The sequence below is a fragment of the Narcine bancroftii genome, chromosome 6 (assembly GCF_036971445.1).
Source record: "Narcine bancroftii isolate sNarBan1 chromosome 6, sNarBan1.hap1, whole genome shotgun sequence".
NCBI classification, from domain to species: domain Eukaryota; kingdom Metazoa; phylum Chordata; class Chondrichthyes; order Torpediniformes; family Narcinidae; genus Narcine; species Narcine bancroftii.
Window position 1 is genome coordinate 21,659,165 of NC_091474.1, and position 15,215 is coordinate 21,674,379.

The window sequence follows — 15,215 nt, forward strand, 5'->3', positions numbered from 1 at the left end:
AAAAAGTTATAAAAATGATCATAAGTACAAGTTCCAAAACACAATCACAATATTAAAATAACATATAACAAAAGAAAAAAAAAATTCAACACCCCTTCCCCTAAACAAGGTTGAAGATTAATATTCATAAATCCAATCTTAGAGAAGGACAACACAATGCCAAAATTCCAGATTAACCTTAAATCTTAATAGTCATCCATAAACAAGCCCCATATCATTTGGAATTTAATATTTGAATTGTTGATTGGACATCTTTTGTTTTCCAAATTTAAACAATACATAATGTTTCTTTGCTATTGTGTATGTATAGGTGGGGTATTATCTTTCCATTCAATCAAAATTGCATTTCTGGCCATCAACGAAGTACAAGATAAAATGCAGCGTTGAATTGAAGTTGGTAACACATCATCTTCTCCGAATGTTCCAAAAGAGAGCAATTAAGGGGCTAGGTTCCAATTTTATTGTTGAATTACTATATTAATAAAATTCAGTTCTAATGTATTTTAAAAGAAGCCTCTTAATAAGGGGTTTGAGCTCCTTTTGTAAATGTGCAGCTGGTGTTCACTCTGCATCTTTTATCCCTGCAGGTCTTGTGCACATTTTGATCTCAGCTTATCTTGTTTCTCTTTTCACACAGGAAGTCATTGCTTCACATTGATCGAAGTTAAGCAAACAACATATTATGTGCTTAACTTGGAGAGCAACAATGTGAGAAGACTGTGGCTGGGGGAAGACTATAATTATCTTGAGATACAGTGTCTTCCATAATGTCTGGGACAAAGACACTTTTTTCCTTTATTTGCTCCACAGTTTTAAATTTGTAATCAAACAATTCATGTGATTAAAGTGCATTCAAGGTTATTTGCATGCATTTTTGTTTGACCATGTAGAAATTACAGCACAGTTGATTTTGGTAATCCTAAGGTTTGGGGCGATGTCTCTTACTGTTTTATTCTTGTTTTTAAGCCTCATAATGGCCTCTTTCACTTTCATTGGCGTAACTCTAGTCCTTGTGTTGGAAAATGGTAACTACAGACTCCAAAGGTGATCAAAAGCTTAGAAGTAAGCCTAACTTTTTTTTTACCTGCACCAATGAAGCAATTAAACATACCTGAATAATCGCAAACACTTGTCTCAAACATTATATATAGTTCCCCCTGAAATGAGGTAAACTATATATAAGTGCTACAATTTCTACATGGTCAAACAGAAATGTATACAAATAACTTTGATTAAAATCTGGTATGTGGACATTCATCACACGTGAATTGCTTGATTACAAATTTAAAACTGTGGAGCATAAGGAAAAAAAGTGTATTTATCCCAAACATTATGGAGGGCACTGTACATGTGCTGAGTTAAATCGAGTTTTGGTTCTTCTGCCTGTTTCCCTGTAGTTTCAAGTGGTGACTGTTCCAAACCTCCAATTTGCTTCTGCATCTCCACTGTGTCCCTATAACCATCAATGATCTTCTATGTGAAGTCACCAAGTGGCCCTTGGCCCAGCAGCATTTTGTGGAAAGAATTTGGATTTCAGCCGTGGTAACCTTTGCTTCTGTGATTTGGCTATTCAGTGGAGGATTCACTGAGATAGTGGGAAGTTTTGCTCAGTTTGCCACAGGACTAGTTGTCCTAGCAAGGCAATTGGGGTAGGGTCAGCAAGGCAGTGGCGGGGGGGCTAGGGTCAGCAAGGCAGTGGTGGGGGGGCTAGGGTCGGCAAGGCAGTGGTGGGGGGGGCTAGGGTCGACAAGGCAGTGGGAGTATGGTGAAGTGACAGGGTTTGGGCGTGGGGTAAGACTGAAGAGTAGGCTTCCTGAAAGGTCAGAGCTCTCATTCTTGGAAAATGTTTCTCAGCACTTGTGGTTTGTTACCCTCTGTTTCCCCAGAGAAACTGTGAGCAGTTCCACACCCAGCCCTCCTACCCTCGCTCCAACTCCACCACTGGTGGAGGCTGACAGGAAGCTAGCTTGCTGACAGGAAAGTGCTGAGACAGCTGGCAGCAGTACCCACACCACGCATGCTACTCTTCACACCTATCTGATAATGAAGCACCATGAATGAGTTACAGTCAATTTCCTTTGACTAGAATCAAAATCAGTTTTATTGTTGTGTATGTGTGCTACTACATTTGTTGTTTTGCGGCAGCTGTGTGATGCAGTACAAGGTGCAAGAATTACTATAAATTGCTATTTTGTAAATACATGATATAAAAATAAAGTGCAAAAAGTGGAAATGGGGAGGTATTGTCCATTCAGAAATCAGTTGGCAGAGAGGAAGAAGCTGTTTTTGTAATGTGTTTGTTTTCAGGCTCTTGTGCCCCCTTCCTGATGGTAGAGAAAAGGGCATAGCCTGGGTGGTGGGGGTCCTTGATGATAGAGGCTGGTTTCTTGAGGCATCTCGTCTTAAAGATGTCATTAATAGAGGGAAGACTAATGCTCATGATGGCGGAGGCAGAATTTACAACACTCTGTAGCCTTTTCCTGACCTGCATATTGGCATCTCCATACCAGACAGTGATGCAACCGGTCAGAATGCTCTCTATGGTACACCTGCAAAAGTTTGCAAGAGTCTTTGGTGACATTGCCAAATCTTCTCAAACTCCTAATGAAATCTAGCTGTTGGCGAGCCTTCTTCATGATGACCATCGACATGATGGTCTCACGATAGATCTTTAGATGTTGAATCCCAGGTATCTGGTTTCTTGCTCTCTCCCCTGCTGACCCCTCAATGAGGATTGGTTTGTGTCCTTTTGGCTTCCCCCTTCCTGAAATCCACCATCAATTCCTTTGTTTTTCTGACTTTTGAGTATAAGGTTAGGGCAGCATGGTTGGTGTAGCTGTTGGCCCAACACCTTTACACTGCCAGTGATCAGGACAGGGGTTCAAACCCCATGCTGTTTGTAAGGAGTTTGTACATTCTCCCCGTGTCTGCTTGGATTTTCCTCAGGGGGCTCCAATTTCCTCCCACCATTTGAAATGAACCGGGGGTGTAGGTTAATTGATTGGCACTGGTTTATGGGCCGAAATGGCCTATTACCATGCTGTATGCCTAAAATTTAAGGTTATTGTGACAGCACTCAATGAGCTCTTTGACCTCATTGCCATCTGTGATTCTGCCAACAACTGTGGTGCTATCAACAAATTTGTAGATGGTATTTGAATTGATCCTAACCTCACGGTCATGGGAGTAGAGAGAGTAGAGAGCAGTGGGGTAAGCACGCCTCCTTGAGGTGCACCTGTGTTGATTGTCATTAAGGAGGAGACAATATTACCAATTCACACTTACTGTGATCTTCCGATGAGGAAGTCAAGGATCCCATTGAGAGGGAGGTACAGAGGCCCAGGGTTTTGAAGCTTGCTGACCAGTACTGAGGGGATAATGGTGTTGAAAGGCTACTGTATAATTGATGTAAAACCGTCTGCTGGAGGTATTGTTGTTGTCCAGGAGTGAGCGGAGAGCCAGTGGCAATGCATCTGCTGTGGAATTATTGTGCCCGTATGCAAATTGCAGTGGGTCCAGGACTTTGCTTGGCTGCTAGTTAATTCTGGCCATGACCAACCTCTCAAAGCATTTCATCACAGTAGATGTGATCGAGACTGGGCCAATAGTCATTGAGGCCGCTCTCTCTGTTCTTCTTGGCCCTGGTATAATTGATGCCCCTTTGAAGAAGATGGGAACTTCCAGCTGCAGCAGTGGGAGATTGAGAATGTCCGTGAACACGCCAGCTAGTTGGTTGACACAGATCTTCATAACTCTGCCAAGAAGGCCATCAGGGCCTTGTGCCTTGTGAGGGTTCACCCTCTTGAAAAATTTTCGGACGTTGGCCTCAAGCAGATATCACAGGGTTGCCTGTTTCTTCAGGCACTGGTACAGTTAAATTCTCCGTTTCAAAACGACATATAAGATGTTCAGCTCATCAGGGAGTGAAGGATCACAACCCTGCCATGGCTGGCATGTATCTCTTGGAACTGCTTCTTTGCTGTTAAGATTGCCTTCGGTAGGTCATACCTGTCTTCTTATGTATACGTCTGGATCACCATTCTTGAACACCATTGATCTATATGCGAAGGCTCACACTCATCCATGCAGGTGCTAACGAAGACGATGACAACTATGGCATATTCATTCAAAGTAAGAGTATCCATCGATACTCCAAAGTTCCACAGGTGCACTGTTGAAAGTATACGGAGTGGTTACGTCACATCCTAATTTGGTAATTCAGGAACACATCTTCGTCCGCGAAGCCAAGCCAAAGAAGAAAAGAATTCAGGAACACAGAAAGTAGCGAATGTAGCCAAATCCATCACAGGCATCGACCTCCCATCCACTGAAGACCTCTTTGTAAAGTGCTGCCTTAAGAAAGCAGACAAATTCACGAAGGACCCCCATCACCCGGGTCACAACCTCTTCTCACTTCTTCCTTTGAGATGAGCACTTCCAGGTTCAAGAACGATTTTTATCCAACAACTATCCTTTATTAAAGCTAACCAAAGGAAGACTTTGAAACAGCACTTTGTTCCTTGCACTAACTTTAACTGTGAATATTTTCATCCTTTATAATTATTATCTCTTTCCGTACTGTGGTCATTTGATGTAGATTATTGCAGTAGGTTGTCTTTGCATACTTTGTCTGCAGCAAGTAAGTATTTTTGTGCTACGTACATTGTATTTATGTGATTGACCATAAACTCATTATTAGTGAAGCATTAGAGTGGAGTTTTACATTCAACAGCATGGAATGATGCTTTCCTTTAAATTGTATCATGTCCCCATCTGAAAGAGTAAGCAGGGCCTGCTTTTAAAATATCCGCCTCAGTGTGTCCAGACACGGGATGCAAATCTTAATCTGGGGTCATTAGTGGTGATCTGGTGATGCTGTAAATTAATCCATCAAGCCTCCTATGGACGCTGCGAGACCCGCTGAGTTCCTCCAGCGTTTGTAGCTATAATCACAGTGTTTGTGGACTTTTGTATTTCACCCTTGGACCTTGAGCCAAGCTTTGATTTTGTCCTTGAGCAAAGGGATGGAAGTTTTTCCTGTCCGTACATCTGTTTCACCTCCTTTTTGAAATGAGTGTCAAATGTGAACTTCCCTTGCCTGAAGTTGGTCTAATTTGACACTTTCAGTAAGAGCTCAGTGGAGAGAAGGAAATGGAAAAAGTCATATTTGTACTTATCTGGCAATGTTGGGGCAAAAGAGACATGATCTTATTTTTCCTGTTGAACTTGACAACAGTGGGGATACTGCACCAAGACAATGCAGCAAAGTATTCCTCACCACAGATATAATGAGCTCAAGGAAAAATAATTTTGCTTTATTTTTGTAAAGGCCGACAACGTAATTTGTTCCTTCGATAAAGCTGATTCCTTGGGCTATGTGGTGAGAAAGTGCTACTTCAGCACGATAAAGACCAATTTAAAAAAAAAACCCAAATCCTTCAAAGTCTTTTGATTTCTTCATTCATATATGTCAATCACGCTTTGTTTGGGCAGGAAAACTTGATTTTCTGTGCAGATCTTTGCGTTCCTTGAATGTTTCCTCACTGAAATCCATAGACCCCATCCTTCAAGGGGGCTTGTGCCTGGTGAATACGTGATTAAGTGCTTAAGAGGAAGAAATGTTCAGGACGTGGTGACGAAGTGAGACCGTCCAGGATGCACTTGAATAAAGCAGCATTGACTATTCAGTTCTGTGTCATTGTTGGGTTTTGCAACATGGAAACAGACCCTTCATCCCACTAAGTCCTAGTTATGTGATCCTTTCATCCTTGAGCCTCCCACTGTGACACAGGGCCAAACAAAAACAAACTGGTGGAAGAACTCAGGGGGTCAGGCACCGCCTGTGGAGACAGAAGGATGGCTGCCGTTCGGGTTGGTTATTCCTATACCTCTAAAGATGTCCGCTGAGTTCCACAAGTAGTTTTTGCTTCATTTTTATTCTCTACGTGTTCCTATCAGCTACCTGATATTCAAACAATCACTGATACGTTCAGGACAACTTGGATTAATTAAATTGAAGAACCAAAAAATTAATGGGCACCAACCTGCCATCCATTGAATACATCCATGCGAGCTGATGCCTCAAGACAGCAGCCAAAATCATGGAGGATCTCCATCACCCTGGTTGCAACTTCCTCTCGTTGCTACCTTCCTTCAGACACAGAAGCCTGAAGTCCAGCATTTCCTAGTTCAAGAATAGTTTTGTCCAACAGCAACACACTCTTGAACCTCTCTGTGCTTCCTGACCCTAGCCATAACCTAGTCCGGAACCACTACAGGAGTTGCTGGAATCTGATGCTAAACACAATCTGCTGGAGAACCCAGCAGGCCAAGCAGCATCAGTAGGAGATAAAGAATCTTGGGCTGAAATGTTCTCAATACTAGGAACGTGTTAAAGAAAAGATAGGGTGGGAGGAGTGGGACAGTGTGGTTGGGCCCCATGTGTGAAACATGCCTGCCAGGGGCAGCAGATTGCCAGATGGCAGACGAGGAGAGGAGAGGGGCAAGAGAAACCGATGGGTCAGGTGGAGAAAGAGGAGTCGCACAGTGGAGAATGAGTGAGTGAAAGACGAAGGCTGGAATCTGAAAGGGAGAGAATGTTGGTATAAAGAGAGACCAGTTGATGGAGGGGGAAAGGGAGGGAGGAGAGGAGAAGAATCCAGTGGAGAGATGGATGAAACCAAAAATGAGGGAGAGTAAGAAAAGGTGGGAGGGCTGAGTAAGGAAGGGGGAGAAAAACCAGAAGATCTGTTTGCAATAGTGGATCTTCACTTTTTTTTCTTGCATTGGCTGCAATTGTGAATTTATCTCCTTTTTATCTGTCTTGGCATATTGTAGTAATTAGATGTAGACTATTGTAATTGTTGTATCTTGCATATACGTTTGGCTGCTGCAGGTAAGAATTTCAGTGCACCTGAACGTTGTACTTGAATATATCAAAATAAACGTAGTACTATATGTGTGTCTGAGCAGCGACATGGATCCATTCCAGTTTGCCCACTGCAGCAACAGGTCTATGGCAAGTGCCATCTCACTGGCTCTACACAAAACCCTGGAACACCTGGACAGCAAAAGGCCATTTCAGATACCCAAAAAGTTGAGATGTAAAGGTGGAGAAACTCTGGCAAAACGCATAATCACCTACCTTTCTGAACGTGCAGAGGCGGTCTCCGAGGCGCATATTACAACCCCTCTCCAAGAGGGATAATCTCCTCCGCCGATCCATCTCATTGTACAGCCGCGCGAAGTGGCTGTTTAGGGGACAGGTTGATGATGCCGTCAGCCCGTGACCCATCTCCCCACTCACCTATCTCCCTCCAAGTCAGGGGTGGCGGGGAGCCCTCGGGCAGCCGGGGCAATGGGGAGCTGTCAGCGGGGACTGGTGGGGTGCAGGGGCAGCCAGTGCAGGCTGAGACAGCCACACTGGGCCGTTTCGGCCTTCGAGGGTGCTCTCTGCAGCTCAAAATGCGGCAGAGCAATGGCCGCCTTCCTTACCCATAATACCCCACGCAGCTGGAACTGTTCTGGGAACCATAGACAGATATTGCTCTACCGCGTATTGATGACGGATGGCACTATGGCATCAGTTGCCCCACCTCGGTCAGATCTGGAGGTCTGCTGTCTGAAAGGCAAGTTCCAATTTTTCCATCCGCTCCGTAGCCGGTCTCAAGGCGAGGCCCGACATGAAATGGCCTACTGTCGCATATATCAGGATGCTCTTTATCATCTACAGTTTGACGTGCAATACCATCGTCCCCTAAAAACAAATCAGCAAGCACCAAGACCTTTGAAGCCATACTGAGGATTGGCAAGAACATCTCCACAATCTCCATCAGTACCAGAGCACCAATGGGCTCCTGCTCTAAGCACTTTACTCGCCCATTGAAAAAATAATCTTGGGATTTTTTTGTGATGTCATGTGTGTACTCTGACAATAAATCTGAGCTTTAACTTTGAGGTAACTGGAGTCTCCAGAGGAAAGTCATTCTGTGACAGAACGTGCAAATTCTGTGCATACAGTACTGGGGGGGTTCAGGATTGAACCCAGGTCACCCTGTGAAAATGCCTTTGCCTTTGTGATGCTAAAATGGAGGAAGGTATTGTCATGTATGTTACATTCTAAATGTAATATTACATGAAATTCTTTTAACTTCTGTCTACCATAAGGCAGACAGAGTTGTCTCTTTGTTCAGCGCCCCTCACAGAAACCTTGTGTTCCTACTAGACAGGGTCTCCCCTCCAAGTAGTTACCAGGCCTGGGCTTGCTTAGCTTCCAAGATCAGACAATCTCATGCATATTGGCAGCTGTGATCTGCAAGGCACGGCAGAGCAAAGCTTTGCAGCACAATTGTGTGCAGAAGAGCAAAATCCCCAATAATCATTTTGTGGGTGGGGGGGGGGGGGAAATCGTTGGTCTTACAGTCACCCACATAGACCATTACAGTACAAGCCCTTCAACCCACAATGTTGTGCCAGCCTACATCTGTGTATAAAGATCAATATAAACCTCTGAGTGATATGTTTTAAGTTTTAATTTAGACATACAGCATGGTAACAGGCCATTTTTGCTCACTGGTCTGTGCCACCCAATTAACCTATACCCCTGTACGTTTCAAATGGTGGAAAGAAACCAGAATCCCCCCAGGGAAAACCCACGCAGACACGGGGAGAACGTACAAACTCCTTACAAACAGTGCGGGATTCTAATTCCGGTGTTGATTGCAGGCGCTGTAGAGGGCCTTGCACTAACTGCTACGCCAACCTTGCTGCCCAGTTTAGTTATATATAAAACTACCTCTGGCATCTCCCCTAAACATTCCTTCACCCATCTTTAACAGATGTCCTCTGGTATTGAACCATTGCTGCTCTGGGAGAAAGGTGGTGGTTGTCCACTCTATTTGTGCTCCTTGAACACTAATGGATAATGCTAGTGAATAAGATTAATAGTATAAAAGCCCTATAATACAGAGCACGTGTGGGCCTTATGAAAAAAGGGGTAGATATGTCTCCATGTGGAAGCAATGAAGCAGTAATGAATGTATTGAGAAGGGGAGACAATAGCCAAAGGAAAAGTTGGTGGTCGATGTTTGAGGGGCTGCTCCTCAACTTCTGTTTGCACTTCAGCCTCACACTTCTGTTCCTTGAGGCTCCCGTTGTGGAAAGCCAGTCTGCTCATAGGCCTGACACGAGGTGGCCCTTCGCAGGCCCCAGGCCTCCGTCCAAACTGCTTGCCTACCCCTCGACCTCAGATGTGTCTGTGCCTGGGACAGAGAAAATGTGTTGTCTACTGGCTCTCTTCAGGCTTTTCAGGACCAGAGTGTATCCTGGATAAGGATGATAATGTTCTTATTTGAAAATGGATTAAACATTTTAAAGAAAATGTGGTAGATATTGCAAATAGATAACCAGACTTTTTATTTAAGCAAACAGCAACATCATAGCCTATAATTTCTCCTTCAAGTTGCTCTCTCTGAAAAGGTATTGTTGTTCATTGATGGGTTGCAATGCTGGGACACTATCCAGTAGCACAGTGGGATCACCTCCATTGCACAGAGTGTTCAAGGAGTTGGTGAGCTGCCACCAGTTGAATAGCAATAAACACTGGGATAGGCTATATGTCCGCATTCCATTCATGATCAGTTTGGAAACGTGTCCACTGAAGCTTTTTGAAAGATATTTGCCAAGATCGGGCTCCTTAAAGCCACCATTATACTCCCTGATTTAAAATGACGGAAGGTTTAGAGCCTAACAACATGGAAACGGGTCCTGCGGCCCATGACAATTAAAATGTCCCACCCACACTCGACCCACCTGCCTGTTTCCTTCTCAACTTATGCTATCCGTGTATCTGTCCAAATGGTTCTTAAAACGTAACGTTTAGAACCGTTTTGTTTTGAGACAGTGACTTTCACCACTGCAGTACGGCCCCTGATTTGTTATGCAGCTTGTCCCATACCCAGAGTTCAAGGGTCAGATGGCTCCTCCAATTAAATTTTGGTCTGATTGTCTTTAGTTCCTGCCATGTTCTCCACAACCTATCACGTCGGTTAATATTTAGAGCAAATTGGGTCTTTTCTGCTGTGCCAGGAAGAGCAAGTTCATTGTGTTCTGTTCTAGTCTCCTCATTACAGGAAGGATATACAAGCTGTGGAGAGGGTGCAAAGGAGGTTTACCAGGATATTGCCTGGATTAGAAAATAAATCTTAAGAGGCAAGGTTAATAGAACTCTGCAGTGAAGAAGGATGAGGGGTGACAATGAAGGTTTACAAGATTCTGAGGGATAAGCCAGCACCTTTTTTCCCAGGGCAGGAATAGCAAACACCAGAGGACATCTGTACAAAGTGAAGGGAGGAACATTTAGTGGAAATATCAGGGGTAAGTTTTTTTTTTCCATATGTAGAGAGTTGTGGGTGCCTGGAATGCCTTGCCAGGGATGGTGGTGGAGGCTATATGATTAGGGGTATATACGAGATTCCTAGACAGGCACATGGCTGAAAGGAAAATACAGGGTTATGAGGTAGGGAGGGTTTTGGTGTTTTTTTTTTCAGGAGGAATGTATAGGTCGGCACAACATTGAGGGCCTAAGGGCTTGTATTGTGCTGTTGTGTTCTACGTCACAGGTTTAAAAACCCATTATCTGAAGTAATCAGAACCCATCTTTGACCTCAGTGGGAAAGAATAAATTGTGGTTTCATCAGCTTTAGTCATTTGTAGAAACCACAGCTTTGTTAATGTGTCTGTGGTGTTCCAAATGATTCTGAAATGAAGACTGTTAATGAGAAAATGGAGGAATTTAAAATCTGTTCATAAAAATTAAAATTGATTTTACAAACTTGAATACACATGATTGAAAACACAAAATAATAATTATTAAAACATTATGGAAAAAGATGAAAGTTTTGGAGATGAGCAAAGGACACCCTCTCTCCAGCCTGTTGGAGCTACATCACCAAGTCAATCTATTCCAGTGTGGAACAGCAGGAGAGTTGTGTTGGAATCATTGGGGAAAAGTCAGAAGTCCCAGATGTCCTCAGTGTAGATTGGCAGTATTTGGTCCTATTTTATTTATCATTTTAAATATATTTAACTATCAAGTGAACCCCCTCCCCTCTATATTAGTCCTATTAAACAGAGAAAGAACTAAGAAAAAGAAACAGAAAAAAACACCCCATTGTCAGTGCGTTCAGTAAAACATATGGAGACATGATAATACCAGTGTTAAAATCTTTACAGAGATCTACTGACTAGCCAGTAGCAATCGTAACCCTATATGCTCCAAATACAGGCTGCCAAATTTTTTGGAAGGTGTTGTATCCTTTTGCAATTCCTGGCCAAATGCAAGGCAACTTCTGTGAACTTAATTTGAGAGTTAGTGAACTGCCAACCGTGGTAAAGTTCCCTAGAAGATAAAAATCTGGGTTGACTGGGAAGATGATCTTGGGGTATCACAGGGGTCAGACCAGAAGGGCCTCACCTTTGTGCAAAGCCAGGTAGAATGCAAAGAGGAACCAACCTCTACATCACACCTAAAACACAACTCTGATAATTCAGGATTATTCTGGTGTAATTTCTGTGGGGTAAGGTACAGTTCATGGAGAAAATTATAATGGACCATTCTATACCTGAAATTGATAGTAGCCAACAAACTTCCCTGACATAGATTGACCAGAGCTGTTTGTCAATTATTGTGTCTAAGTCTGACTCTCATCTCGCCCTGGATTTATGTCCTTGAGACAGGAAGCCATTAACACTGGGTCCAAGAACTAGCAGCAAGTGTTGTATGAGCAGTGACCTTTCATTTTGTGATGATTGTACAGTTTTCTCACCATTAGAAATCAATTCAAAAGCACAAATATCAGATTGAGATGTTTGCCACTTGCTGTGTATAGTTTCTGGGTTCCAGAGAACAAAAGGGGTTGGGTCCGTTAGCCACACTGTTTATCACCCTCAGGCACAGTTACCAACCCATTCCATTGAATGCTGGACACATCCATCTCGAAGCTCACAATTTTCTCCGTCAATTGCAAAGAAACAGGTTTTTTTCCCGCTCCAGTTATGATTCCCAATATTTAAAAATATATATTTTGAAGAGATTCTGTGTTTAAATAGCATCTTTTCCTGCAACAAGCCTCCCATTCTATCATGCCAGTGGAAGACTGCTTTCTTACTAGGTAAAATTTGGCACCGAGGCACCAGAGCGGAGGGGAGCTGACCACAATCTTTGAGAGACACAGCACAAAAGAGGCCCTTTCGGCTCATTGAGTCCGAACTGGGCATCAATCATCCATTTACATAAATCCTCTGTTTTATTCTCCCCACACGCTCTTCAAACCCCCCCACCCTCCCAGATCCTTCCCTTTACCTCCACATTGGGGGCAGCTAACACAGGCCAATTAACCTGCCCAGTGCACTTCCTTGAGATGTGGATAGAAACTGCAGCATTGGAAAGAAACTTGTGGTCACAAAGAAAACGTGTAAAGTCCACAGAGACCACACATACAGGCAAACAATATAGATGCAGGACAAACATGCACATAAAAATAAATAAATATTGTTTTGTGAATACAAATCTCAGATGATTAGTTCCCTTGGTCGCTCAGCATTCTCCCTGCCCGTGGGAGGATGCTGTTCCTTATCCTAGTGGTGTTGGCTCTGATGCTCCTGTATCTCTCTCCTGACTGGAGCAGTTGAGAGATGCCTTGGGCAGGATGGAAGGGATCCTCGATGATTTTGTAGGCCCTCTTCAGACAATGATCCTGGTAGATCACATCGATATGGGAGGGAGGGAAACCCCAGTGATCCTCTCTGCCACTCCCATGGTCTTGTGGATTGCCCTCTCATCCATTTCTCTGCAGCAACTGTACCACTCTGTGATGCAGCCGGCCAGGTTGCCTTTGATAGAGCTCCTGTGGAAGGTTGGCACGATGGTGGCCGGAAGCCTTGCCCGCTTCTCAGGAAGTGCAGTCATCCCTCACCCTCCTACTCTCCAGAGATTAAAGAAATTATCCAACGCCCCCTCTTCCCCCCCCCACCCCCCCCATAACTGAAGCCCTCTGGCCCGGCACTACCTTGGCAAATCTCCTCTACAGCCATTCCAATTTTTTAATGTCGTTCTTATCGCTAGGCGACTAACCATGAGACGATCGACTGCCTTCCCTGTAGTACCAGTTAGAGGACAGGGGAACATAATTGCAAAAGTGACAAACTCAAACAACCCTTCACCCATCGCCCAGAGCGACAATTGCCATGGTTCACCAGGAAACGCTCAGCAAATGGACATTCTCAGTCATAGAGAGAAATTTGCAAGGCTGTGAGGAAAACAGAAAGGAGTTTAAAGGACAAGTAGAAGCCAGAATGGTTGAGTGTTGTTGGTAAGAATCTTCAAATGAATCAGTGGTGAAGTCAGAACCAATCACGAGCCTGCCACATCATATCTTGCACTTTTGTTTTATCATTGCATTACCTGTTCGCATTTAAGCAGGGGTTGATCTGTCTGGATAGCACACAAAACATTTTACTGCATCCCAGAAGACTTGACAGTAACACAATTCAATACCTTTGGACAGGAGGTGACATGGCTTGTGGATCCATTGCCTCACAGCTCCAGAGACCCAGATCAATCCCAAGGGAGCTGCTCACACTAACCATCTGAGGCTCGTATTCACAAACAATATTTTTTTTTATGTGTATGTTTGTCCTGCATCTGTATTCTCTGCCTGTATATGTGTCATGTCTGATTGTGTGCCTGTACAGAGGACAAAAGAACGGCTGTTTTGTCAGGTTGTATTTGTGCCATTGGCTGATGATAAACTAATTTGAAACCTGAAATTCATGAGGAACATGAGTGAAGTGAGTGCCCACAGTCTTTTCCCCTGGGTAGACGATTCTGAAATGGGAGGAGAGAGGTTGCAGGTGAGTGAGGAAAGATCTATGAGAGATCCGTTAAGCGAGATTTTCGCTCATGACTGGTCCGTGTCTGGAATGAGTGGCTGTAGAAGTAGGTTTTCAGGAGTCCCCAGTCGCTGTGAAACCCGTCGGTAACCCGTGCAGTCTCAGTGAAGATGTGCAAACTCTACACAGACAGCGTCCAGGTCACTGGAGCCGTGAGGCAGCTGCACCACCTGGTGGGCCAGTGTCTGCCTCAACCACAGCGAGGCCCAGGTCCTTCGAGGTGAATTATAATTCTCCCTTACCCTCTCCCCCACCACTTTAACCTTCCACCACTTTAATTTGTGCCCTCTGATTTTTGTTTTTGACCGAGAACACAAAATATAAATTTCTCAGGATGTCGACAAGAAAACATGCCGATGCTGCGGTCCAGTGCAGTGCACCAAACTGCTGGAGAAACTCAGTAGGTCACGCAGTATCCAGAGGATGTAAAATGTTTCCGCCGTTCCTTACAAAGGGCTCAGGCCTGAAACCTTAACTGCCTTTTGCCTCCAATGGCTGCTGCATGATCCACTGAGCTTTTGCATCACTTTTGTGCACTATGTCCAGATTTCCTGTCTGCTGTGATGGGATTTTTAACCTTGCATCTCTTGATCCATATTCCTGGCACTAATTATTTGTCCGGCAGGCATACCCTGTATTAAAACATCCTGTGGCTTGTGATGTGTTTCTGAAGTGCAGTCATTTGTCGGAAATGTAATCGAAGTTTTGCTCTCAGCAAGATCCTGCAGTGAGATCATAACCACCTAATGTATTTACTTTTGAAAGATGATTGCAAAGGGGCAAATGCTAGCTGGCACTTTGGGGAGAATTCTTCTGATAATGCCACAGGAGCTTCTACAACCAGAGTTCAGCTGAGGTCCAGATCTCATAAGAAGGGTGACACATCCACCAATGCAGCACCCTCTTGATACTGTACTGAAGCGTCCGCCCACGTCACAAGAAACAACGAGGATGGGGGAAGGGGGAGGACTGCAGAAACTGAAGGAACCCGATGGGTCAGGCAGCATCCATGGAGGGAAATGGACTGAATTTCCTGACCATCCATCGACCCTGACTCTCCATGGAAACTCTGACCCACTTGGTTCCTTCAGCAGTTTTTGTTCACAAGAGAAAAAGCAGCAAAGACCCTTTGGCCATTTACGCTTGTTCCAGCATTCCCAAAGACCCTGGATAACCTGTCATCTAATCTTCAGTTTTCCACTCCAACCCTGCATTCCACGATCTTTCCATCGATTTCTTGAACATACTCGATGGTTTAGCCTCCG

The 15,215-nt window shown here is 44.1% G+C and overlaps 1 protein-coding gene across 1 annotated transcript in view; it reads left to right on the forward strand.

Annotated features, from left to right (window-relative positions):
- Positions 1 to 15,215, forward strand: part of plcg1 (phospholipase C, gamma 1) — a 126,329-nt gene that overhangs the window by 26,133 nt on the left and 84,981 nt on the right. The gene's annotated exons all lie outside the window — the stretch shown is intronic.